We start from the raw sequence: 27,459 nt of genomic DNA on the forward strand, positions 1-27,459 counted from the left end.
ATTTTCGGTGCCTGGATACCTATAGGCACGATCTCCATGGGTAAGTCATCGACCACGTAGGCCAAGGGTATATTTCCACTCAATACCATACGAATGAATCGAGCGGGCACCCTAAAACTCTCTCCTAATATTTTTATACCCTGAACCCATTAAATGGGGTATAAGGGTATATTGTATTTGTGCGAAATCCAAATGTATGTAACATGCAGAAGGAAGCATCTCCGACCCCATAAAGTATATATACTCTTGATCAGCACCAATAGCCGAGTCAATTTGCCCATGTCCGTCTGTCTGTGCGTCCGTCCGTCCGTCCGTCCGTCCGTATGTATGAACGCAAGGATCTCAGAACCTATAAGAGCTATAGACTTGAAATTTTAGATGTAGGTGCTCCTAGCTCCCGCGCAGATCGATCGAAGAAGACGGTTTAGGGTAGTCGGGAGCTCTCGACTAGAACCTCTTACTTGTTTTTATTTTGTGTGTGTGTGTCTTAAAAAGACCCAGTAATAACGTATTGCAGAGATCAAAATATATGCAAAGCCAGTCCTTATTAACTGTAGTAGCTTTATTGCCCAAAGTGTCAATGTTATTAGACTACTTGTGACCCGAAGGTTCTTGCGCGGATACGTATTCGAGAAAACGTTTGTTATACACCAAAAACAATTTCGGTCGCGATTGTGCGTTGGATCTTTTTCCTTTTTCCCGACGTATTCTACCGACTGCGACAATTAAGTTTTACACGTTCAGTTGCTATAAAAAAATATATTTCAATTTGTTATTTTCACTAACGGCTACTTTTGTTGAGTACATTCAGATTTGCTTCCCGAATATGAACTGATTTATCTAACTGTTGCGGTCGCTTAGCAAACTTCGCTTTGAGAGAGCTTGAGTCAAAACTGGGTGAAGTTTGAGCTGCGTCAGCAATTATGCGTGGGATAGTGTTCTACCAAAGGGGGACAGTTTGATCTTGACCAATGTCGATGTTATCACCAGGCTCTTTGTTTACAATATGAGAAATGTTTATACTTGTGCTGATGCTTATGTGCTAAGTTATGTTAAAGGGAGGGTGCGACTATGGATATGTCATATATATATATATATATATATATATATAATATATTCAACAAATTTGTTGCTAACAAGCGCCACTACAAGCCCCCACACCACACGGGGATAAGCGCTGACTGAAAGGGAAGCTATTGTTTAATATCTTATGCATGATATTTTCCAATTAGATTACCCTACATATCTTCAATCTTATAATAACTATTTTCTAGCTTTTGACGAATTCTTGATTTTACGAAGGTCGGGGCGAGCTTCGCATTAAACCCCTTGGCAAAATTACTTTGTTGAAAGTTTCTACGAAAGACGTCCTGTCCAACGACATAGAAAACATCTCGGCTTCTTAAATTGTAAAGCTTTTCGTTTCGTGAATGTTGATTGTGCATCACGTTGACCGCTTGTAAATCGAAAGAATCGTCTCTGTTGAATGACACGGTACGATCCTCGAGTAAGTTTAGGTCACGTAAATGACGACAAGAAGAACCATTGCTATCATATGTAGACCAAAGACAAGTCTATACGGGGTTTTATTTACTGCTGTATGTAAGATTGTGCGTAAGGAGGATAATGGCGTCTGCAGTACATTTTTTTACGGCTTTCAGAAAGGGAAATTTCGTAAAGTGTTCGAGTACAATAAAAATTCCTACATTACCAGCCTTGGATCTCCGATACGGACCGAGAAAGTCAACATAAAGTTTTTGAAAGAATCGGTTACTGTATCCGCTTTTTGCAAGTGGAGGTCTGAGTACATTATTTGGACTTTTAATAGTTTTGCAGATCTCGCACTGGTTAATGTATTCTTAAACTGATGTCACCAATAATAATACCTTTGCACTCTTTCTAAAGTTTTGTTTATTCCCCATGAGCGTTCGCCGATAGAAAAAACCATCCACTATTTTGACGTCAGATCGCTCGTTTTGGTTTTTGTCCGCAGATCCTGATAGCCAGTCGATTGGAAACAAGGCGATTGCAGGTCTATAAAGGTAGAGACATCGAAGGCCGATAAGTCCTCAGTGTAAGTTCTTGATAAAGCGTTGGGCACAATATTTTTGGATCTTTTACCCCTGTAGCTTCAACACCAATCGTGCCAATCGGCTGCTTAGGTCTGCATGGGCCATCAGCCATTTTAAGGACGCGTTATCAGTAATCACTGTATAAGAATGACACTCAATATATGCACGGAATTTAGATTTTCGGTAACAGAGTTATTTCTTTGGTATTGATTAAGTTTTCATGACATATAGGCAATGGGAATCTCATCACCCTGTTTATTTATTTGCATAGGGACTTCTCCAACACCGTTGTGACTAGCGTCACAGTGAATATAAAATGGGGCGTCGAAATCTGACGTATGCAATACAGGAGCTTTACTCGCCCTTTTCAGAGATTAAAAGGCATTTTCAGCTGCTTCCGACCATTCGAAACGACGTTTTTGCTTGAGGGCATCGGTGAGTGGTGAGCCTTTCAGAGGTTGACAGGCATTTTTAGCTGCTTCCGATATGTTTCTCAAGAGATTCAGAAATTATCAGCAGATCATCCAAGTATATACAAACTTCATTTTTAATTCATTTTTACATAACATGGATTATTCTATCCATTAGCTTTAATATCGTCGACGGTGCATTGGTTAGGTCAAAAGGCATGTTAAAGGCTGTTTTATTCTTGGTTCTAGTGGTATTTGCCAATAGGCATCTATTAAGTCAAGGCTAGTTATGTAAGCCTTCGGAAGAAGGCTTAGTATCCCGTCAATTAGCGGCATGGGATATGCGTTTTTTCGTGTTAGTTCATTGACTATTCGCCGGGCTTGCGCACAGGTACCACTGGCGAAGACCAAGCACTGTCTGACTCCTCAATTACACCTAGTTCAATCATGCGATCAAGTTCATCGAACATTAACTTTTCGATCGATGAAGAGACGCCATAGTGTCTTTGTTTGATTGGCTTTGAATCGCCAACATCAATCACATGCTCAAGAAGACTTGTCTTTCTAAACCATTTTTCGTGAAGGATGGAAAACTCTGAATAGTCTTATTTAAAATTTTTCGTTGCGACTCCGTCAATGGTCGATATGCACCCATATCTAGATATTCGATGCTGGCCAAATTGGCAGTATTTGTCAAGACGGACCGCAGTAAATCGAATTCGGCCCAAAAATCAATACCTAAATAAAGATGCTGATCTAACGATGGGAGAAGATAGAAGGTCAAAGTCTTGGTATTTCCTCTATACTGTACTTCGGTACGTAATTTTCGGACAACCCTCTGTGTGTTACCATCTGCAGCTCGTATAGTAGAGCACATGAGTTTGTGAGGTATTCGATCTAGTAAAATGTTTTTAGCATAGCTCCCACCAATGCAACTTATTTATGCACCAGTATCCAATAAGCCAGAAACAAATCTGCCTAATATTAACACCTCTGGGTACGGCCGAATATCGTGGCCTACTATAGCAAATAGTAGGGACTTACTGTCGAGTTTTCGGTGTTTATAATAAGCATTTCTCCGAAACTTGGAACGTGCTATTCTCTTACTATGGGTGCTGACGACTTGATTATTAATATATTGAAGACGATGATGTTAAGGTACATCTAGTAAGTCTGTAAAGTCCGGTAGATATATATTAGAATCACTAAAAGCTTCTTATCTGTGTTGGTCACTTTCGGTGGCACCTGCTGCCACAATTCTAATATTAGAAATAATAAGTGTCAACCTCGCGTACAAGTCGGGGTGCTGGCCTTGGAGCAGGTCGTGGTTTCGCCACTTGAGGTTTCTGTATTGTCTGGAAAAACACTTCTCGCTTCCTAACAGCGGTTCTCAACTTAGTTATGCTCTCGATCTTATCATATAAATGCTCGTGTTGGATTTCCGGTAGTAGATTTGATCTGATAGAGGCCAATAAATATGCTTCTGGCAAGGGTTCAGATAATTTATCTGCTATTGCAACAACAGCTTCGTAAAACTCATCGAAGGATTGGTTGTCCGTTTGCTTGCGACGGTCGATTGCAGCTCGAATTTTTACATCTGTACGCTCTTCCCTGAACTGAACTCGCAAGGCGTTCTTCAATTCTTCCCATTTTAATTCATGTACGCTTTTGTGATAGCGCCACAACCACCCGGTTGCGCTTCCCTCAAACAAATTACTAACATAACGAGCTAATAGTTCGTAATTACCGTCTAAAGTTTGGATGGTTACTGCCTCTACGTGATATATAAAGTCTTCAACAAACTTCAGTTTCCAATTGGAGATTAATTGGCTTATCCGATCTGGACGTAGTTGAGACGTAGTAGGTGGAGTTGCTGGTAAGGGTAGTGAACGCGATTGCGAAGAAGATGCTACTTGACTGGCAAAAATCGTCATCAGGTTTATAAATCCTTCATCGACTAAGTAATTAGCTCAGTTTGTTTAACTGCCTGCAAGGTCAGGACATCGGCAAGTGTTGCTGCAGTTCGCTAAGAATCGGAGAAGTCTCCTTATTGGTTATGTTAGAGGCTTCTTCGGGGTTTTGTTTAGTGTTGTCTATATTACTTCGCTCAGCGGTTGTATTGCTTTTATGAGCTCTAGTGACGGTTGATATTATTAGAGATATAAGACTTTGAGTCGATTGATTCAAATCGAAGTTGAAAGTTCAATTTAAGGTAGAGGATTGTAATGATGCTCTACAAACAGGACAAATTTTTTTGTTGAAAACCTTTCGATTAAAACATACCCAATGTAAAGTATGATTGCAACTGGTAGATGAAAGTTGAGCTCTGTGGTCAATATCTTTAAGACAAATGTAGCACTGAACCTCTAAGTTTACACGACGCGTTACGAACATGCCACGGTTTCATAAAAGCAGTTATATTTAACATTCGTAATTAAGCTTAAAAATAATATCAAAACAATTTGTTTTTTTATAGAAAAACTTCGAAATACGTCATTAATATATCCGGAACTTATGAGCCACTTTCCTGAGTAATAATAACACTGTTCATAAATGTGCAACAAGTAAAGGAATTTAAAATATACGATATCTACAACATATTGTATACGAAAGTTTTCTTTAGGATAAAGATAAAGCAATGATCAGCCGCATAGCAAACGGCAGTATGCCTGATCGCTAGAATTATCAAGTATCAGATAAGTAGCTACCGTCTCTCACTAATATATATATATATATATATATAAGGTTATTCAATCCAATTGCCTTCCTAGTTAAGAAAACGCACCAGCAACACTAAGAAGACCAGGATCATTAGCCACCAGTATATTATCCCGGAAGTTTTTAACAGGTAGAAATGAGAGAGAGAACACAATGTTGTAATCTATGCCTGAAACAAGGTAAACTAACACAAAGAAGAGAAAGGGATGTGTGGTTACTGGGTGGTGATCATTTAACAATTCATGTATCCAGTGGACCACTTTGGGTATCTTAATACCTTGCTTCTATTTAGCGGTAGACCGTCGATCTTGTAAAGATTCACAAGATAATTAAGAATACAAGGATAGTTCACAATAGTAACTGTTAATTGCGGAGTTAGCATTAATTTGAAAAACCAACTTATCCAGCAATCAGAACTAATGGAGATGCGTTTATTTGTTGTTTTATAGGCTCGGACCTGAACTATTTAGAAATTCGAGATAATCCATAGCCTTTTAACAATAAACAAGGACAACGGAAATGGAACCATGTTCCAACTGATTGAGTAAAGTCAGATATTATCGACAGAAAAAATTGATCTATTGTATTTAAGATCGGGGCTTGCCGGATCGGGCCCCACACGATGGGCGCCAAAAATAACTAATAATAACTGTAACATACAACGTAGGATGGTTGCAGAGTCGAGCTGATAGAAGTATAGACATCTAACGGAGCACCCGCTAGTTTACCGGCCCTATCTCGTCGGCGATGGGAGGGTTCAGGAAAAATTTCCGAGATGCTAAATGCTCGCTTGCCAATTATTAATTATTAAAACCCTCGCGTGTTGTTTTGGGCGAACAGGACGCCTATCAATCAGTTGAAACGACATCATAGACAGAGAAAAGAGAAGAAAATAAAAGAAGGAACGATAGCTACCCCAGAGATGGGAATTAGGAGCAGCGTATGCCCACCCTACCATGGTCGTCCAAGAGCCAAGGCATGTTTGAGACGATCCCTTGTACACCCTTGTTATTGTTTACATTGTTTACAAGTCCGCTTTTCACAAATCCCGGATTGGGAAAGGGTCTTATTTAGAAGTCATTGTAACATCTTTATTTATGCCAATTAGATCTTTCATTTAAGTTGTTGTTATACCGTAACATTTCATAAACTTTTAAAACTTATAGATGAGTTAATTTTATTTTAAGTTAGAAGCGATAGTCTTTATTATATTATAGTTGCTTCCCTACCACTAACAGAAGTTTTACATACTTACTCTAGGAAAAAACTAGTTTATTTAATTTATAACTATACCGAAGCGAAATGTTGACGAAAACTTTATGGATTAATATGTATATTTTATTTATGCAAATATGGAAAAGATGAAAATATGTATCGTTATAATAAAAGTAGGATAAGGCCATGCAGATTATATAATGCTGCTAAGGGCCATTTTAGATGTTTAATTAAGTTACTGGATGTGTGCGTAATATTTAGCGCAACTACTGTACGTTGCACAGCTGATATGCACTGCTTGCGAATGATCAAACGCTCGCTAATTTGTTATTAATTTTATTTTACCGTTGTTTACTCAGGTTCACATAAGCTCGGTTCACGCTTTGGCACAACAATACGATTTAAGATTGTCATACGCATGCTTATTTGGCTCTTAGAAAAAAAACTTATTTTAGCTCGTGAGCCTGCCAAGTAATACCAAAGACAATATAAACACTAAGATGAGTAACGCCCATACATTTGAATGCGACGCAAAATTTCTAGCCTGGCCTTTCATCTGGCCTTTGAGGCTTCGTACGGCATGCCTACCGACTGGTTCTTCGTTCTCCAAAGACCAGACGAACGAATGCCGAAGTCGCGGCTTGCTGATGCTGACACGAGCTACGAAGTTAGTCGCCAGCCTGCCTTCAGCAAAGCTGGTCGATGCTGCTTTGCGTTGCTTCGTTTTCGAAGTACATTGAGCGAAAAAGTTTAGAACTTACGATCGAAGCATATGCTTGTGCTTTATCCATGAAATGCATGCTTTATTAAAATGATATATTACCCTAGATATTAACAAATAATTTTACAGGAAAATTAAAGAACTTTTATAATTTTTACACAAGGCGCTTCTTGCGCAATAACTATGTTAAGAAAAAAGCACACATATATTGATTTCACCTTTCTTTTTGGACAGTGTATGCTCGAGCAAAGTTCTTGTCTCAGCCAATAGCGTGCGTGCACCTTTTGTTGTATGCGTGAACTATACATGCATGTGAACTTTAAAGTATGTATGTATGTGTTGTTATTCACTGCTCTGGCTTTAGCTGGCAAGAAATTAATTTTGTTAGTTTTCTACCGCAGATCCTGACCTATCCAAAATTTGGCTCCGCAGAAAATATGTATTTCTAATTCGATGCAAATACTTACATAATTTCTTTAAATTAATTAAGTCGATTCGAAGGTCATATTTAGCTATGACCCCATTATAATTATAATGCCGTCCTCGCGGTGTTCCCTGGGTACCGATTTTGCATCGGTAGCTAATTCGAGCGGCGACATTGTTCTTTATAATTCGAACAAAAAATAATAAAATAAAAATAAAAATTAATTAAATGTATCTTTGAAAGCAACAAATTTGCACTTTTATTTCCTTAATTTATTTTGTATTACTTAAAAATAATAATAATTTAATTAATAATTTCATATATAAAAAATTACATAAATATTTGCATCGGCTTAAAAATACATATGTATTTTGTACGGAGCCAACCTCAGTACACAAAATGCATTCACATATCAACAAATTATATAATACATATATAATAATAATATTATGCAGCTTATTATGCAGCTTGATTTTTTGAAAATTGAGAACGAAAACGAAATCAATAGCATTGCGCTCTTACAGCCGAGAGAACGAAAAAGCTAAATATAGAATTTGCTCTCAGCTTCGGCTCTATGAGGGCTGTGCAAGCAATTATGCTTGTATGCGTGTGAATACATACATAAAAGCATATTTGAATGTGTTGTTATCCACTGCTCTGGCAAAGTCTCTGGCTGGAAAGAAACAATTTTCTTAGTTTTTTAGCGCAGATCACGACCTACCCAAAATTTCTGTTGATATGTGAATGCATTTTGTGTACTGTGGTTGGCTCCGTACAAAAAAAATTGTATTTTTAAGTCGATTCAAATATTTATGTAATTTTTTATATTTGAAATTATTAATTAAATTAAAATTTTTTCAAAGATACGTTTAATAACTTTTTTTTTTTATTTTATTATATTTGTTGTTCGAATTATAAAGAACAAAGTTCGCAGGGAACACCGCGAGGAGACCATTATAATTATAATGGGGTCATAACTAAATATGACCTTCGGGTATTTACTGGGGAGCCAACCTCAGCACACAAAATGCATTCATATATCAACACAAATTTGGGATAGGTCATTATCTGCGCTAGAAAATTAACAAAATTAATTTCTTACCAGCTAAAGCCAGAGCAGTGAATAACAACACATACATACATACCTTAAAGTTCACATGCATGTATAGTTCACGCATACAACAAAAGGTGCACGCACGCTATTGGCTGAGACAAGAACTTTGCTCGAGCATACACTGTCCAAAAAGAAAAGTGAAATCAAGCTATGTGTGCTATTTTCTTAACATAGTTATTGCGCAAGAAGCGCCTTGTGTAAAAATTATAAAAGTTCTTAAATTTTCCTGTAAAATTATTTCTTAATATCAAGGGGAATATATCATTTAAATAAAGCATGCATTTCATGGATAAAGCACAAGCACGTTACGTCGGTCGTAAGTTCTAAGCTTTTTCGCTCAATGTACTTCGAAAACGAAGCGACGCAAAGCAGCGTCGACCAGCTTTGCTGAAGGCAGGCTGGCGACTAACTTCGTAGCTCGTGTCAGCATCAGCAAGCCGCGACTTCGGCATTTGTTCGTCTGGTTTTTGGAGAACGAGCAACCAGTCGGCAGGCATGCCGTACGAAGCCTCAAAGGCCAGATGAAAGGCCAGGCCAGAAATTTTGCGTCGCATTCAAATGTATGGGCGTTACTCATCTTAGTGTTAATATTGTCTTTGGTAATACCCTGGGTAAGCAGAAAAATTAAAAATTATAATAATGTGATCCAGCCTACCATTTAGCAGATCCAGCGACGAAAGTACTTTCGGCGGTGTCCAGCGAGTGGTATTTTAAAAAAATATGTTTATAGACGGGGTTTATTGTTCTGACGCATTGATTTAGATTAATTACTGTTTTAAAATTTTCATTTGCCGACTTTGCTTTTCACTTATTGTTAATTCGGCAACTTTTCGCTTTAGCACATTATACCTATATGACATAGTGGTCCGATCGTAATAGGATTTTTATCTTATATATATCTTATATATATTAATATATATTTTATTTTATATTTATATTTTTTTTTTTTTTTTCATATTCTGCGTAGGTAGCCAATCTACAATAGTTAACAAAAATACTACTTAAACTAAAAGATATCTACTACTATGTGTGAAACCTATTGTTAGTCACAACTGCAACAGATATTTTTAATATGAAGGCAAAATGTACATACAATTAAAAGGAATGCCAATGGGACTACCGGCCTCTCCAGCAATAGTAGACATTGTATTGGAGGAACTTTTAGACAATATTACTGACAAATTGACAACCAAACCAAAACTTCTGACAAAATATGTAGATGATCTTTTTGCTGTAACGGACAAAACAGAAGTACAAATTTTTCTCAAGGAATTAAACTCGTTTTGACAAACATCTTAAATTCACTGTGGAACTAGAACAAGACGGGAAGATACCATACTTAGACACCTTGGTAAACAGAGTGGACAACTCACTCAAAATGAAGTGGTAAATGAGACCGATAGCAACTGGACGAATACTTAACTTCAACTCTAATCACCCAAAAAGTATGATTTTAAATGCAGCACTAAGCTGTGTGTCACTCACGTTTGTGTTTCTTTGGAGATCGGACCTGAAAATTGCAGTCTCGTGGGTGTGTGCGTGTTAGTGCACCACTGGCAGCAGACATAAACAAAGAAAGTGACAGTGACACTGAATATAGCCCGCCCCAGGTCAATCCATATAAATCCCGCTTATAGTGGGTAAACTATACGCAAGTGCTGCCTCTGGCAGCCGGAGTGTTATAAAAATTAACAATTATTTAACGAAAAATTACCGCATGCAGTGCGAGCAAGTGCGTACAAGTTCTTGCAAAACTTAAGCTGCGCTCAGCTGATCCCAACTCAAGTACGTGAGTGTGTGCTCGAGTACAACAAAGCTTTCGCGAGAGAGCTTTCGCAAAATCTGACTTGCAGCTTCACTGATAGTGCTGGCAAAACGTTCTTTGCAGTGACAGTGCTGACACTAAAGTCACAATTTGTGATCAATCACTTGTTACAAAAATACAGGATATTTTTGTAATTAGGTAAAAAAAAAAAAAAAAACTCGTTTTAATGTTATTTTTATTATTCTATCTCCCTGCTGGAAAAAAAAAGAATAACAAAATAAAGAACTATGGCCACGTACAACCGACCTCAAAATGGCGAAGAAACTCATTGGCCAATCTACCGGCTGCCGAACAGCTCAACAACATCTCCTTCTAACATGGCCACTAATGTCGATCGCCCCCGGAAGACTTTGACCGGTACTGCAACGACATGCTTGCCAGTAATGGAAACCTGAACGGCGCCTCCACCTCGCGGTCAGCCGGTACCCAGCAATACTTGACTTGGCAACCGTAACAGCATGACACTGTCTTCCAGCAGCGGTTGCAGGACATCTGCCTCATTAGGTACAAGCCGCACCGCTTTAGAGCCCATCGGGACCAGCCCCAAAACCACCAATCCGACCTTGCATCCGACCTTCCACCCCGTCTGGCACCCAGCGTTCCCCCTCGGCAGCGGCTTCTTGTGCCATACGCCCCCACCTATAAAGAACGTAGGTGACAATATAATATATATAATATCCGCCAAAGATGTCGACACTCACAGAGCAATTACCAGCAAACTCACTGAAGTGAGAGTACAATTTACACACTTCTGCCTAAAGGAAGACAGACCATACCGCGTTGTGGTTAAAAATCTGGCCGCTTCTACTCCCAGATGCCAGATCGAAGCCGCCTTCACGTCGCACAGCCACACTGTGACGAACTTGTAGGCGCCAGACAGCCTACAAGTGAAGCCAGTGCTGAATTCACCAACGACTCACCGAGTCGTAACTTCTGGCTTGTTGATCTCAAGCAGGATGTTAAGAACAGAGAAGCGCTAAGACTCAACCGGGTTGGCCGCCAACGGGTCACCATTGAGCTCCCGAGGCAGAGTAACAGCATACGGAGTGTTTCCGCTGCTTCGAGTTCGACCACACCAAAAACTACTGTCTCTAACAGCCCATGTGTGGTAGGTGCTATCACTCCCATTGGACAAACTCCGAGCAGTGCCAGGCCAAAACAGTGGCAGACCTGCGACGCTCCAACTGCCGGGGAATCCATGCTGCTTCCTATAAAGGCTGCAAAAGTTATCAGCTGAGACTAAGAACCGGTCAGCAGTTTGTTCCTTCCCGAGTTGTGCAACTGGGCCTGTCGGTTGCTGATGCGCTGCGGCCAGGTCATTAATCACAAGTCCGCCAACCCCTAACGAGCTCAAGATTTTTTTGAGAAAACACGATGTAGACATCATGCTTATCTCAGAAACTTATCTACACACAAACTTGCACTTTACAATGGAAGGGTACGTCTGTTACCGTGCGGATCACCCTACCGGACGAGCCAGAGGTGGTGCTGCAGTCCTGGCAAACAGGATTTAACACACTTTCACCTGCAGACAGTGACCCTCACTGACACACAGCTGGCTGCTATCATGGTGGAGACTCCCTTGGGCAAAGTCCTCGTTGCGGCAGCATACCTATCACCAAATATCCCCTGGAACCAAGCTGTATTTGACTCGCTGTTTGGCCAGCTTGGCCCCAAATTCAAAGTTGGAGGCGACTTTAACGCTAAGCACAGACTATGGGGAAGCTACAGAGCTGACAGCAGAGGCACTGCGCTGCATGAGGCGCTCACTCGCCGCTCTGCCCAGGTACTGGCCACCGATAGACCTACCCACTTTCAGTACAATCGGCAAAGTACGCCCTTTTGTATTGACTTTTTCATATACAAGGGTATCCCCAACAGTGTATTATGGGTTCGCGAAGAGTACGATCTATCTTCCGACCATCTGGCACTTTACAACGATCAATACGGCTGCACAAAGGATCTAAAAAAAGAGCAGGCTTGTTCTCTCTGGGTCGGACATCCAACGATTTAAGGCCGATCTAAATAGCATGATCAACCTTAACAAGCAGCTTCAGTCAGCCGAGGACGTCGACGCTGCAGTACAAAACCTGTTGGACCACGTACATGCCGGAGCCGCCAATGCTGCGCCAGCACATACGTACCCAGCCCCTACAAGCCAGCGCTCAAGGAAATTTTCCCCCATTTTGGAAGGTCTACTCGCCCTAAAAAAGCGACAGAGGATGGAGTATGTCCGTACCAAGGACCCCACGATTGACAGGATGCATCGTCGTATTGCCAACAGGTTAAGGAAGGAGCTGATTATCCAGAAAAGAAATGCCACAGACACCAAGCTGGAGGAAGCAACAGCCGACGTGAGCTCGAATTTCGCTCTCTGGAACCTCACAAGGCAGTATAATCGACAAGCCGCACCCAAGTTTCCCGTGCGGTCATGCCAACGGCACTTGGACTCGATTGCCAAAGGACAGGGCAGAAGCCTTTGCGCGTTGGTGGATCGATTCACGCCGTTCGAGACCGCATCACAAGACAGGCTACAAAGAGTCGCGCAAACCCTGGAGTAGCCCTTCCAAATGTCCCTCCCTGTGTCACCAATCTTACAATGCGGTGATTTTTCTTGTCTTCATTTTCAATGCAGCTCTTCGACTAGGCCACTTCCCAGCGGCCTGGAAAAAGGCGCAAATCGTTATGCTGTACAAGAGCGGAAAGCCTCCCAACCAGCTGGAATCCTATCGCCACATCAGCCTCCTGCCTGCCTTTGGGAAAATTCTGGAGAGATGCATCCTTGGAAGGATCCTTGAAAGTGCGGAGATAAGACATGCAATCCCGAAGTTCCAGTTTGGATTCCGACTCAGGCACGGTACACCTGAGCAACTCCATCGGGTAGTTAACTTCAAGCTAGGTAGTTTCCACACAAAGGAGTATGCGGTGGCAGCATAACTCGACATTCAGCAAGCTTTAGACCTGGTGTGGCACGCAGATCTTCTCTCTAAAATCAAGGACAAATTAAATCCACAGCTATTTAGCATCATTGCGAACTTCCTAGCTGAGAGAACCTTTCAAGTGGTGCAGGATGGCGTAGTCTCTCAAAGTAAACGCATAAAAGCGGGAGTTCCACAAGGCAGCGTTTTGGGTCCCACGTTATATAGCCTGTTTACTCACGATATGCCCACTGCAAATGCAAGCACACGAAATCATCGGCAGGACCTTCTGGTGGCCACGTTTGCTGACGACACGGCAATCCTGGCTAGGAACAAATGTGTGTACGCAGTGTGACCTCCTGCAGGTGAACCTCGAACGATTTGAAAATTGGGCCTGTAATTGGAACATCGCAGTGAGCCCCGGAAAATGCGCAACTGTTACTCACACTCTACGCAAGGACTCTTACCCAGGACTTTTTCTTCATGGTGAACTACTAGAGCAAAATAGACAACATGAATACCTAGGAGTCACTCTCGACAGACGACTTACATGGTTTATTCGCACAGGTGACATCGCAAAGGACCTCAGGGTACTAATGGTGGGCGACGTAGTCAACAGGCAAGTGGCGAGCTACTCAACAAAGCTCCACAACCATCCTAACGTTCTGGCAAGGAACCTGAAAAGGAGGCGAAGAAGAAGGCGACTGAAGAGGACCTACCCAACTGACCTAGTCGATCGATATATATAGGTCACAATCTGCAATAAATACCCCTAAACATGTCCCTGTAAATATATGTTTATATGTCTAATTTGTTAAACTAATTGTAAATCCACCATTTTTGTTAAGATAAGTAATTACGTCACTCTGATAAAAGTTGTTCAAATACAGTAACAGGATACCAGATCTGGAAATAAGCAAAATTTTATAAAAAAAAAAAACTAAGCTGTATGAGAAGGATGACAAACATATCGGACGCAATATTCTATAAAGAAATAAAAAACTATTGACGATAAATACTTGCCGAAGAATATAATTAGAACATTATTTAATAGACAACATATGAGAACACAAAAGCCAACAGAATCTCTAAAAATATATAAATCTCTTAGGTATGTTCAAAGATTATGGGAACGGCTTATAAACTCAGACTGGTGTAACAAAGAAAAACGAAAAATAAATAAATAAAAATAAAACTAACAATGATGGACAAAAGTAATGTCATCAATGTCAACTTTTGTCATACAATGTTGCGGGGATAATATCAATAATTGCAACAGTTGTACATCGGTACAACAAAATCAAAACTAACAAGTAAGAGGTTCTAGTCGGGAGCTCCCGACTTAATGCTAATGGCTTTTTATACCCTGAACCCATTAAAAATGGGTATAAGGGTATATTGTATTTGTACAAAATCCAAATGTATGTAACAGGCAGAAGGAAGCATCTCCGACCCCATAAAATATATATATTCTTGATCTACATCAATGGCCGAGTCGATCTAGCCATGTCCGTCTGTCTGTCCGTCCGTCCGTCCGTCCGTCCGTATGTACCAACGCAAGGATCTCAGAACCTATAAGAGCTAGAGACTTGAAATTTTAGTTGTAGGTCCTCCTAGCTCCCGCGCAGATCGAGTTTATTTCCGATAATCGATAACGTACTCCGTTTCCAAGCAATCGATAAAAATCGATATCGATATCCTGTTTTATGGGCAGTTTTGGTAAATAATAAGAGCTAGAGTCACCAAACTTGACATATAGCTTCTAAAATATAATATATATGCATTTGATGTTGGAAGAAGAGGGTTCAGGGTATCCCCTAGTCGGGAGCTCCCGACTACTTGTTATACCCTGAACCCATTAAAAATGGGTATAAGGGTATAATGTATTCGTGCGAAATCCAAATGTATGTAACAGCCAGAAGGAAGCCTCTCCGACCCCATAAAGTATATATATTCTTGATCAGCATTAATAGACGAGTCGATTTAGCAATGTCCGCCTGTCTGTCCGTCCGTCCGTCCGTGCGTATGTATGAACGCAAGGTTCTCAAAACCTATAAGAGCTAGAGACTTAAAATTTTAGATGTAGGTGCTCCTAGTTCCCGCGGAGATCGAGTTTGTTTCCGATAATCGATAAATTACTTCGTTTCCAAGCAATCGATAAAAATCGATATGTTGCTTCTAGAATATTATAGATATTTCAAGTATCTTTCATTTCATACCTATCGCCACCTCCCCGCTACCACCACTCAGCTATAAATCAAGTTAATAACCCAACTTTTATTGCCAACCAATTTAAACCACAATTTAAATGCAATTGACTTTTTCAGAATACACAAATATTCTATGGTACAATAAGATATACTGTAGAAAATTTCATAAAGATCGGTTAAGAAAAACCAAAATTATATGCAACTGCGCAACTAAATGGGGCAGCAGCTTTAAGAATTTCTGTATACATGTACACACACACATTCATGCGCGTCTGCTTCGCATTCTAACAGCATGGTAATTGCATCTTTTTTTTGTAAGTAAGTAAGTAAGTAAGTAATAAGTACTTAATTGTTGGTGCGGCTGCTGAGTAGAGGCATAGCAGGTGGTGCGGTCTGTCGCGAGTTCGAGCCTTACCAGGGAAAGTAGTATTTTTTTTTTCCTGGTGTTGCTGTTGAGTAGAGTCGACAGTAAGTAATGCGGTCAGTTGCGAGTTCGAGCACTGACAAGGGAAGTTTTTTTATGAATTTATTTGGTGTTGGAATAAGAGGGTTCAGGGTATGCCCTAGTCGGGAGCTCCCGACTAGAACCTCTTACTTGTTGTTTCTGTGTTAGTGCCCTGGAGACGGTTGCCGAGGAGCAAGCGAAATATATTGGAAGCAAGATTAAATAAAATTGTTTTTATTGTTTTATTAAAACAAGCCCAGACCTCGAGCCAGCCAACTAAACAATTATACTAAGGAAAGGTCGCCAAACACAACATTAAGAATCATAGAATATTTATGCATTCTCAAAAAGTCAATTGCAATAAAATTGTCGCTGAAATTGGTGAGCAAAATAATCTGGATTATTAACTTGATGTAAAGCTATGAGGTGGTAGCGAGGTATAAAATGAAAGAATCTTGATACATGTATAATATTCTAGAAGCAAACTATCAAGTTTGTTGACTCAAACTCTTATGATTTACCCAATTTGCTCAAAAAACAGGATGTCGATATCGATTGCTCGGAAACGGAGTAAGTTATCGATTATCGGAAACAAACTCGATCCGCGCAGGCATTAGGAGCACCTACATCTAAAATTTCAATGTCTCTAGCTCTTATAGGTTCTGAGATCCTTGCGTTCGTACATACTGACGGTCGGACGGACAGACAGATGGACACGGCTAGATCGACTCGGCTATTGCTGCTGATCAATAAATATACCTAATGGGGTCGGAGATGCTTCCTTCTGCTTGATATATACATATGCATTTTGCACAAATACAATATACCCATTTAACCCATTATCAATGGGTTCAGGTATAAGAATTGAAGCGATGAAGGTGTATAATTACATGCTAGTCTAGTAAGGGCAGAGATGTTTAATTGGCAAGTTTACCTAAAAGTGTAGATTACACACGTTATTAAGTTGTTCATATATATTACACCAAGCATGGTTCCACAATTAATTAAACAGGAAAGATTAATCATTAAAAGTTTTAGTGGACTATGACGGTAAACAACAAGAGTTGTTTTAATATACACTCAATTCTGTCTTGATTAATAGATTTATGGACCAGATACACGAGGCATAATTTAGTATAGGACGCGTACGGATCGTCAAAGTCCTTTGACCATCGCTTGATGAAACCCAAAACAGTTCTGGGGCTATTGACAACGGTCGTAATATGAGTCAATAATGAGTCCTGTATCAAAGGTGAAAAAAACGGTTTAAGGGGGGCTTATAAGGGAATTCATTCCATTGCATGTCGGAGAGTTTAAATTTAAGATCGTGGTTTATTATTATTATTATTATTTTTAAAAATACCAATCTGGATGAAATTGTATGCCGTAGTCTTTATTGTGTCCTTTAGTTGAAATTAAAACTTTTTTTTTCCCATGTTGAGGGCAGATATTCCAAAACTAGAACATACTCGATTTTTAAATATTTATTTTAGCGGTCTAGGTTCGGCATTACCAGCGGCAATTTTTTTTTTGCTAAATATTGAACAAATTACTTTTTCATCCAGTTTCCGTCCGCGGACAATTTATTTCGGCCCGTACTAACTTTTGATTCACTGTTTAATATCCATCGAAGGCAAAAAATCTTTCGTTCATTAAGACCTTGGGCGCATTTTCCATCCAATGATGCCGATGCGATGTATGCAACAGTTGTCCGCTTAGTTTCCACAATTTCGGGTGGACTCTTAAAAAAATATGAATTAATTTTTATGTAGGGCTACGAAGCTTGAAGCCAATCGGAAGGAATTTTAAAATATTGTTCAACAAATCTATGACCTTCGTTTACAACCTAGTAAGCTTAGATTTATCAATAAACTGTGAAAAACATCACAGATGAATTTTTATAAAGACTCCTATCATCCACGAAGGGTCGATTTTGTGCAAGGGAAGAAGGAATTTTCTCAATGTAATTTTTGATCGCAGGAACACGGAAGACCTACGCTCAAATATCTAGCTCTTATATGTAGGTTCTGCGATCGACGCATTCATACAAACGAACAGCCGATACTAGCTATATCGACTTGAATATCGATGCTGACTATCATTGGATGTGTTCCATTCCCATTTTAAATGGGTTCAGGGTTTCAAAATAAAAAATACAACAGGCGGGCAATGGATAGTTCTAAAAAAAATTATGTTTGCTGCGTAAGGCTCTCACCTTAGTGGGTAATTCATTTTCATAAATATTCATTCCATATATATATTGCGCAAGAATGAGAAACTCCGCGTACAGTACAACAAAGAAACTGGAACGCATCATAGATCGACGCTGGTTGGGTATCATCCACAGAATATTTGCCCAAATTAACAAAACGAAAGTTAACCAGCTATGATAAATAATTGACCAGATCTGAAAATAGAAAAAAAGGAATTGTTAAAAATTAGTAAAACCAAAATTATATAAGTTAAAAACAATTAAATACATCAATAACAACAAAGTCCGGGAGCCAGACTTAATTCGCCGAGCACAGGAGGCAAAAAGACAATGTGGGAACACGAACGGCACAAAAAAGAGAAGATGAAATCAAATACGAGAATAAAATTTCTAGTTTTGTGAAATGTCCCAGTTGCAGTTCATAAACAGAAATTTAAGGTAACGTTTAAATTCTCAATTGACACGTTAAAGCCCATAGCTTGTAAATTAAAAGTCGCTTTTTGTTGTTGGTTTATAGAATGATTTTATTGAATTTGGATGGAGCTTAGAGTAGCTTACAATTCTAGCTTAGCATAAATATGTAAATCGTTAACATTCTGTGGAAGGGAGAACATAGTCATGCATGGTTATATTGAACTATTAGTATTATCTTGTACATGAAGCTCGATCGTGTCACTGACTTGCAACGGCAATGTTTTTGGTTTCAACCAAGTATAACAATGTGCAGATATAAATACGCTACACCTCTGTTTTTAAAGGAACTAATGTATTTGTGTGAAGGGTTTTGACTATAAAAACTGTAATTTAAAAGGTGATTTTTGTACTATTATTATATTGAATATTAATACAACAAATAAATGTATCGTGTTGTTTTTTAAGGTCTGTTGGATAAACTTTTAAAATTCTTCTTATTGTTTGTTGACTTCGTTTCTGAAATTACAGCGACACTTTTTATATCCTGGACCCATAGAAAATGGGTAAAAAGGCAATAATGTATTTGTTCAAAATACAAATGTATGTTAAAGGTAGAAAGAAGCACCTCAGACCCCATAAAGTATGTATATTGTTGATCAACATCAATAGCCGAGTCGGTCTAGCCATGTCAGTCTGTCTGGAACAATTTTAATGCAATTGTAATTTGGGAATACACGAATTATCTGCAGCAAGATAAAATCTACAGATCGGTTAAGAAACACCAAGGTTATTGAAGAAAACGTGTTTTGGCTAGTCACGAATTTGGCTGGGCTAGCGCAAATTGCAAGAGCTTCTTTGTAAATGTGCACAGACATATTCATGTGCGATTGAACTGTTTTCTGTACTGCCATTTTACAATATTAAGCCACAATTTAAATGCAATTGGCAATTTGTAGAATACACAATAATTCTATGGTACAATAAGATATGCTGTAGAAAGTTTTATTAAGATCGGATAAGGAACACGTGTTTGCGACACACATTCATACGCGACTGCTTCGAATTCATCAACGGCATTGCAATTGCTGTTTTCTGTTCTTCTATTTTAGTTAGTTTTTTGTCTCACTAAGACTCAATTATTGGTGTAGCTGTTGCGTAGAGGCGGTGGCAAGTGGTGTTGTTTGTTGCAAGTTCGAGAACACTACCGAGGAAACTTTTTCTTTTTGTGGCTCTTGAGCAGAGACGGTGGCAAGTAGCTTGGATGGTTGGAAGCTCAAAACTTGACGAGGGCTACTACTATTTTCTTTAACACCCTGAACCAATAAAAATAATGAATAATCAAATACGTTTGAACTTCTCACCAACTTAAAACACAATTTTAATGCAAGTGTCTTTTTAAGAATATACGAATATTTTATATTTTATATTTATATTTTTTATATGAAAATCTCATCAAGATCAGTTAAGAAACACAAAGAAATTGTGTTTTGGCTAACTTCAGCAGCAAGTATAGAAAATTGCAAGAATTTCTGTATATATGTAAATTGAGAAGTGGGTGTCCGGCGCTGTTGGAGTTAGGTATCCAATGCGTGTTAGCTTGTATGTGGTCCAGCCCAGGGTATTGCTGTCCAGGGTATCTCGCAGTCAATATGCGAGGAGATTGTAACTAGTCTTCTTTTGTTGATTATGTTGGGAGCTTTACTTCGCTCTCTTATCACTGGCCTTCAGGCTCAGTTATTCTATCAATAATAAGCAGATATGTTGTGACGGCAAGGCCGGAGCAAGTATATTTATTGAAAGTCAGATACGAACTAAACTAGAATTGAAACAGTGAATTGGATCTGACCCCAATTTTTATGTTTTAGCTTGTACAAACATGTTTTGTTTAAATTCTATCAACAGCATTTCAATTGCGATTGTACTGTTTGCTGAGCTGCTCTTTTTTTCTTCTTAAGACTCAATTCTTGAAGTGACTGTTAAGTAAAGGCGTTTACAAATAGTATGGTCTGTTTCGAATTATAGACCTATTGAGAAAATAGGTTTTTAAAATGAGTGAGTATAACCAAATAGAGGTAAGGTAGCAAGACATCTATTAAACCGAATATAATGCCTTTCGGTTTACTAATACGCTAATATAGTTAATATAATGAACATTTTGTACGTTGACTTAATAAAAACATCTTGTTTAGTATATATGCAAGACATTATTGTATTGTCCACCTGTATTTAGAAAAGATAATAATAAGATAGATTTGGAAAGATAATTTTAAATTAAAGATTTATAAATAAATTTTCTGATGAAAGAGATAAATGTACATATATACATGTAGTCGCATTAAAAGATGGTAAGCCTAACCAACAGAAGATTTATAAGATACCTCCCCATTGACTAACAATTGCACGGGTGGTGCAAGCACAGCGAATGTTTCACTTCAGTGCCCTGAACGCAACGATACCCTGCATGTGTGGCATGAGCAATGCCACGCTTATGCTGAGTCAGCTTGCCGGTCGTGGTAATGTCTCAGCTCGCTGGTGACTTGAGTTACAGATGTGTTTTTATTGCTTGAGTCGACACTCCACTTATCAATATATCGTTTCATTGCTTAGGCACAAGGCTAGCATGATGAAGTCGAACATCGTTTCACGATGAGATCCCGCCAGTGGGACACCAACAACATTGGATTGAGCAGGAAGTCTACCGACACCCATTACTGGATTCATCGTAGACGCAAATTGCAAAATGTGTACACAATTAATATACACAGATACAATATACCAATATAAGATAGTGTTCGACAAGATCCGCGCATTGCTTGAGGATGAATTTAAAACATTACTTACACTAAGGTCTAGGGCGGTGCGAAGGCGCAGTAGAGCTTTATCACTCGTCCTAGGAGCGACTTCGCCTCGCTTCGGCACCTTAGCTTAAATTAGGCTTAATAATGCCAGTTGTCGATCTGTCGCCAGTTGTAATCTGCCTTTTAAAGTCACAACAATTTTGTTTTTTTTAACTATATAAAATAATATACTTTTTCATGGCGCGCCCGGTTTGACCGTTCTGAAAGATAATAATGCTTATTAAATAAACTCAAGTCCAAATCTATTGGCTTGGTTGCGGTAATGAAGCTAACGCTTTTTATTCTTGGCACATATGTAAAGGAGTAGAGAATAATTAAATTTTGCATGCTCTAACTAACCAATTTGGATGGTAACTGATATAATTAATATTTGTGTACTTAAATTCTTCTGAGCATATGCTAATTGGTATCGAAAATGAATTGTCACTAAAATTTTATTTTGCTAAGTCTTTGTCGTTTCCCCTTTCTTTCCATCACTCTAAGCCACTGTAAAGCGCTTGTGTAAGTTAACAACAAATAAATTCATACAGTCCCAATAAGAAGCATTGCAACACCTCATAAGAAGTGCAGCAAAATGCTGACTTGGTAGCTGTGCCATTTCCTCCACGCGCCGATTGGCAACTGCCGAAAATTCGAAATAGAATTGCCCAACGGGCCAACAACATCGGCAGTGATGCCGCTGCTAACGCCGCTGCCGATAAGCCACATGTTACTAGGGCTGGAATTGATTTAAGTTTATTTAGTTGCAAATTAACATCAAATAAAGGAAGACTTGCTTCCATAAAAATTATATATTTTCAACGTTTAATAAACCTTGGAATTAACTGGCGCGTGTTACAACTAAACAAAACGCATCTACGTGCGCGATAGTCGGTTATACGCAAAAACAAAAACAGTGCAACTCTCGTCGATTAAATTTAACGATTGGTGAAATTCGCGAAAGGCAATTGGAACTTAATTGTTCATTTTGCCAATGGGTGGACAACACATCTTGTAAGGCCCGCCCGCAGGATACTCTCAACGAAGGCTGATTGCAGGATCCCCAGTAGATACCCAAAGGCTTCAAAAAGGATGAAATCCGGTTCGGCAGTGAAGGTTGCCCCATCAGGAATAGTACTGTAAGTTAAAATTTAAGTGAAATGCAAACAAACGAACAAACAACTACCACAGAAGTGAAATAGAATTATAAGAATACGAAATACAAAGTATTGTACAGCAATAAGCAAGATAAAGCAGTGTAATATGATAAACATTAAGACTACGAACGAAGTATAACTTAATTCCAACTTTGCCACTTGCAAAGTAGAAGGAAGAAACCAGCCACTGGTTTTCAAAAAAAAAAAAACAAAAACGATCAAAACAATCAATTAAAATATAGAATAAGAAAATTAATACTACAATTTAAGTTATTTCGTAAATATCCTAAAATATACACTACAATATCTCTCGTCTAATGAAAGCAATTTAGTTAGGCCCCCAATAGTATCAGATCAACTAGCGGTAGGCGGACATAACTTGAACAGATTAGCAACAACGACATATCGACAGACAAAACGAACATTTACAAAATAGAGGGATGGCGAATAACGCAGAGCAGATGATAGTAGCCACGGTTACAAACAGGAGAAGAACAGAGCGAGACAGACAACATTGACAACTATGTGTCCATGGAAGAATACGTAAAATCAATGCTATATTACGAACAGCAGACTAAATACGAGCAGCCATTAAATGAATACACCCAACAAATTGAAGAAGCAGATGAAGGACAAAATAACCAATACGAACACTCAGACATTAATTTCTTAGGATAAAGAGCTTCTCTCTTCCTTACATAGAATGTAAGATGGGGAGCGGAAAGTTATCAAAATATTAATAGATACAGGATCATATCGAAATTACATCCAACCCAAATTTGCGTCCTATCCCAAATTAAAAGCCCTTCGAAGCCGTCACAGTAGGCGGAAGCATTAAAATTACACACAAATTCTTTCTCTTACCCACCCTTAAATCATTCGACGCAATATTAGGTAACGATAATCTAAAGGAACTAGATGCTGTGATACAAAGGTGCAAGAATCTACTTATAATCAAGAACAATATTTGCATACCCATTAAGCAGGAAAAAATAGAGGCGGTCAACACGGTAATACCACGGACAGAACTTATGACAAACGAACAAAAAAATAGCATTAATCAACTATTTAAAATACACCGACACCTATTCGCCAATCCGGACGAAAAACTGACATACACAACCAGCGTCAGAGCAGAAATTCGAAAAAAAACCGACTCCCCCATATATTCAAAATTTCACCGATTTCCAATGTCTTTAAAAGACGAATTACACAACCAAATTAAAGAACTTTTAAATGACGAAATCATCCGACCCTCCTGGTCCCCATACAATTCACCCGTATGGATTGTTCCGAAAAAATTAGATGTCTCCGGGCATAAGAAATATCGCATGATCATAGACTAGAGGAAACCAAATAAAGAAACTACCGCAGACAAATTCCCTATACCCGAAATTCACGAGGTATTAGCACAGCACGGTAATTACAAAATATTCCGTGTCTTATATTTAAAAAGTGGATTTCAGCAAATATCCTTTAAAAGAGTCAGACAGTCAGAAAAAGCTGCCTTCTCCTTTAACAACGGAAAATACGAGTTTACACGACTCTCATTCGGTCTTAAGAATGCGCCCTCAATTTTCCAGAGAGCTCTTGACGATATCCTTCGTGAGCATATTGGAAAGAATGCACTATTTATATTGAGGATATCATTGTCTTTAGCAAAGATGATGAATCGCATGCGCACCACCGTGGTGCCATATTCAGAACTTTACAGGAAGCCATTATGAAATGTCAGTTGGACAAATACGAATTCTTTAAGAGCAGAGTAGAATTCCTGGAATTTGTCATCTCAGACAAGGGGATAAAAACTAATCCAAACAAAATTGAGAGAATAGGGAAGTACCCACTTCCAAAAACAGTCAAAGACTTAAGATCGTTTATTGGCCTTGCAAGCTATTATAGGATGTTTACAGAAGACTTTGCTAAGTTGGTAAAGCCCTTTTAAGAGGGGAAGATGGACGTGTGTCCAAAAACCGATCATTAATCTTAACGAAGAAGCTATAGAAGCATTCAATAAAATAAAAAACTCCCTAGTGTCGAATGAGGTAATACTCCATTACCCGGACTGCAGCAAAGAATTTCAGCTGACAACAGATACACCCAACAAGCGACCCATTTGTTTTCTCTCTAGAACTCTCTCTAAAGCAGAGGAGAACTACGCCACCAATGAAAGGAAAATGTTGGCAATAATTTGGGCCCCAAAAGCCCTCAAATACTACCTCTACGGTAAAGCGAGTGTACAAATGTACACCGATCAACAACCCTTAACCCACTCTCTTAGCAGTTGAAACGGCAACGCAAGGGTAAAAAGGTGGAAGCTTACTTAGAAGAGTTCGACTACGAACTCCTCTATAAGCCAGGTAGGGATAAATTGTAGCGGACGCGCTATCACTAATCCCTGTGATCAATAATATTGGGTCCACCCAGCAGTGTGCAGACAATTGAAGTCACAATTTAATTCCGAGCATAGAAGCTCCAATAAATGTTTATAAAATCCAAATATTTTTCAGTCGAGCCAACGAAACAAATTACAAATTCCATATGCCATTCCCAACATTCGACGCACATACGATTACTTGACCAAATTTCACAGAACACGACCTTACGGAAATACTGAATGATCATCTTAACCCAGTTCTACATTCTTATTGTACCGTATACTATTTGTGTATTCTGAAAAAGTCATTTGCATTTAAATTGTGGCTTAAATCGATTGGATCCCGTTGAGCATTATCATCTGCACCAATACAATACGTCGATTCGAACTCTGGGTCTCGTAGGTGGGGCTAGGAGGCAGTGGCACCACTTATGGGTCCGGGCCAACAATGCTTGATTGAGTCCCGAAAATTGATCCCTAACATTTGTTTATGGTAGCTTTATAGTTAGAAGCAGCCTTTCGCATATAAATGTACCTTCTGATCCGGAGTCGATCAGGGCACGGTCTGTGTAATTAGCACTCTGGCAGGAGATATTGATAATTGCAGTGCCTAAGCGTACTCCCTGGGTGCTTGCAGCAAAATAATTTTGCACATTGGCTTGGATTGAATCGGAAGAGGAATATTGACCTTGTTGTGTTTGGATGAATCAGCGAGCCCATGAGAATGGTTATTTCAATAATGAAGCGAGTTGTGGCCCTTGTAGGTATAGCAATTGTGGGTACCTTGGCAATCCCGGATGTGATGGCCCCTTGGGAAGCAATTTGGGAATAACTAATTCTGTTTTGTATAGTTGCATCATTCGGCAATTGTTATCTGAGAAAACCGGAGATAGAGGCGAGATGAATGATTTTCCTTGGAACAAAGATGGGACGCACGGGCCTTTTTGGTTATCGTAGCCTCAAAGGCGTGAACGTTTCTGAAGACTGTATTGTTTCAAATGGTCTTTGGAGTAGAGTAGCATGTGTACTCAGTCCAGGCTTTACATTCTCGACAGCGTATGTTGTGCGATAACTTTCGCTGAAAAAAGTATCCATTTTCTAGTCGGGAAGATGTCACGAATCATCGGCCACCGCAGATAGTGCCAATCAAACACATGTGTCGCAGGGCGGAAGGCTGCCGCCCCTGGAAATGAGGAAATGAGCAATGCAATTACTGTGGGACTAAGTTTTTTGCTCCGCTGACCTTATGACTCGCTTTGTCTTTCTTTCCGCTTTGTCTTCTCCCTATCGGCATATTCGACTCCTGACGGAGCTTAGGTTAGTCGATTACACGATTAGAGTCGGACTTTCACTTGGTGTTATTTTGCACAAAATAAAAACCTTTAGAAAACGATATTGTGTTCATGAGTAGGATGTCTTTTTTCGGCTAAGCCGAACAATGTAGCATAATACGCGTAATGAGTAATAAACATTTGTAGCTAGATAACGTTCGATTGTGCGCTTTTTAAGCTCAGTCTCCGTGAAAAGGCCATTCTTCTTTGATAGTTTGGAGCCAGTCTGGTCCATGCCACCAAATGCTGTTGGCTACCAGATCCTGAAGTATAATACCGCGACTAGCGGGATCAGCTGGATTCGCTTTCGAGTGGATGTGGCGACAATTACAAATGAAGGTGGCCTGAGCCATCTTGGTTACCCTCTTGGCTACAAAAGTTGTCCATTTGGCCATTTGCATGGTTACTGTCGGATCCATGACAGAGCTTTGGCTGAATCGGTGCAGTAGAACGTTTCGAATTCATGCATTGGAAGTAATGGATGAATAATTTTTGAAAGTTGGGCCAGAAGGAGTGCTCCGCATAATTCTAGCCACGGAAGGGATACACTTTTCGATGGAGCATCTGTTGTTTTGGACGCTAGAAGGGAATACACTGATTAGCTACGTTCAACACAAATGTAGTTGGCAGCGCCATATGCGCGCTGGGAGACATCACTTGAACCTTACTTGATGGAGAAAATAGGATCAATCTTGATCGTTGGATAGGTTGTTAGACAGTGAGTCACCCCAGCCCATATTTTGAAGCCACAGCTCCTGCAGAGCTTTGCTCCACCAGTTTGGATATGTGCGATTGGACTTCTCGCTTGGTGATTACTTCCTTACTCTCTTGGTTGCCGCAAAGTAGAATTCGTCTGCAATAGCCCTTCAGCGGATACCCAAAGTTTTCGCATCATCGATTTCCAAGAAATCAGCTCGAAGTAAATGGGCGCCGGGTATGTCTTTAAGATAACCTCTTTTTCTTAGACGTCCACTTATGCAAAGGAAAATAAGCGGAGCTTAGTGTAGTGCGAATCTCTCGAATAGTCAAGATTACTTCTCGGCATGTGTCCCCTAAAAT

General features: G+C 39.4%; 1 non-coding gene across 1 annotated transcript in view; it reads right to left on the reverse strand.

Annotated features, from left to right (window-relative positions):
- Window positions 1-18,391, reverse strand: part of LOC6636301 (uncharacterized) — a 288,985-nt gene extending 270,594 nt beyond the window's left edge. The window contains exon 1 of the transcript XR_011416229.1: window positions 18,288-18,391. This is a non-coding gene — a transcript (uncharacterized protein). The remainder of the gene's footprint in view (window positions 1-18,287) is intronic.
- Between the last annotated feature and the right edge of the window lie 9,068 nt (window positions 18,392-27,459).

The sequence above is a fragment of the Drosophila virilis genome, chromosome 2 (genome assembly GCF_030788295.1).
Source record: "Drosophila virilis strain 15010-1051.87 chromosome 2, Dvir_AGI_RSII-ME, whole genome shotgun sequence".
In the NCBI taxonomy this organism is placed as follows: Eukaryota; Metazoa; Arthropoda; class Insecta; order Diptera; family Drosophilidae; genus Drosophila; species Drosophila virilis.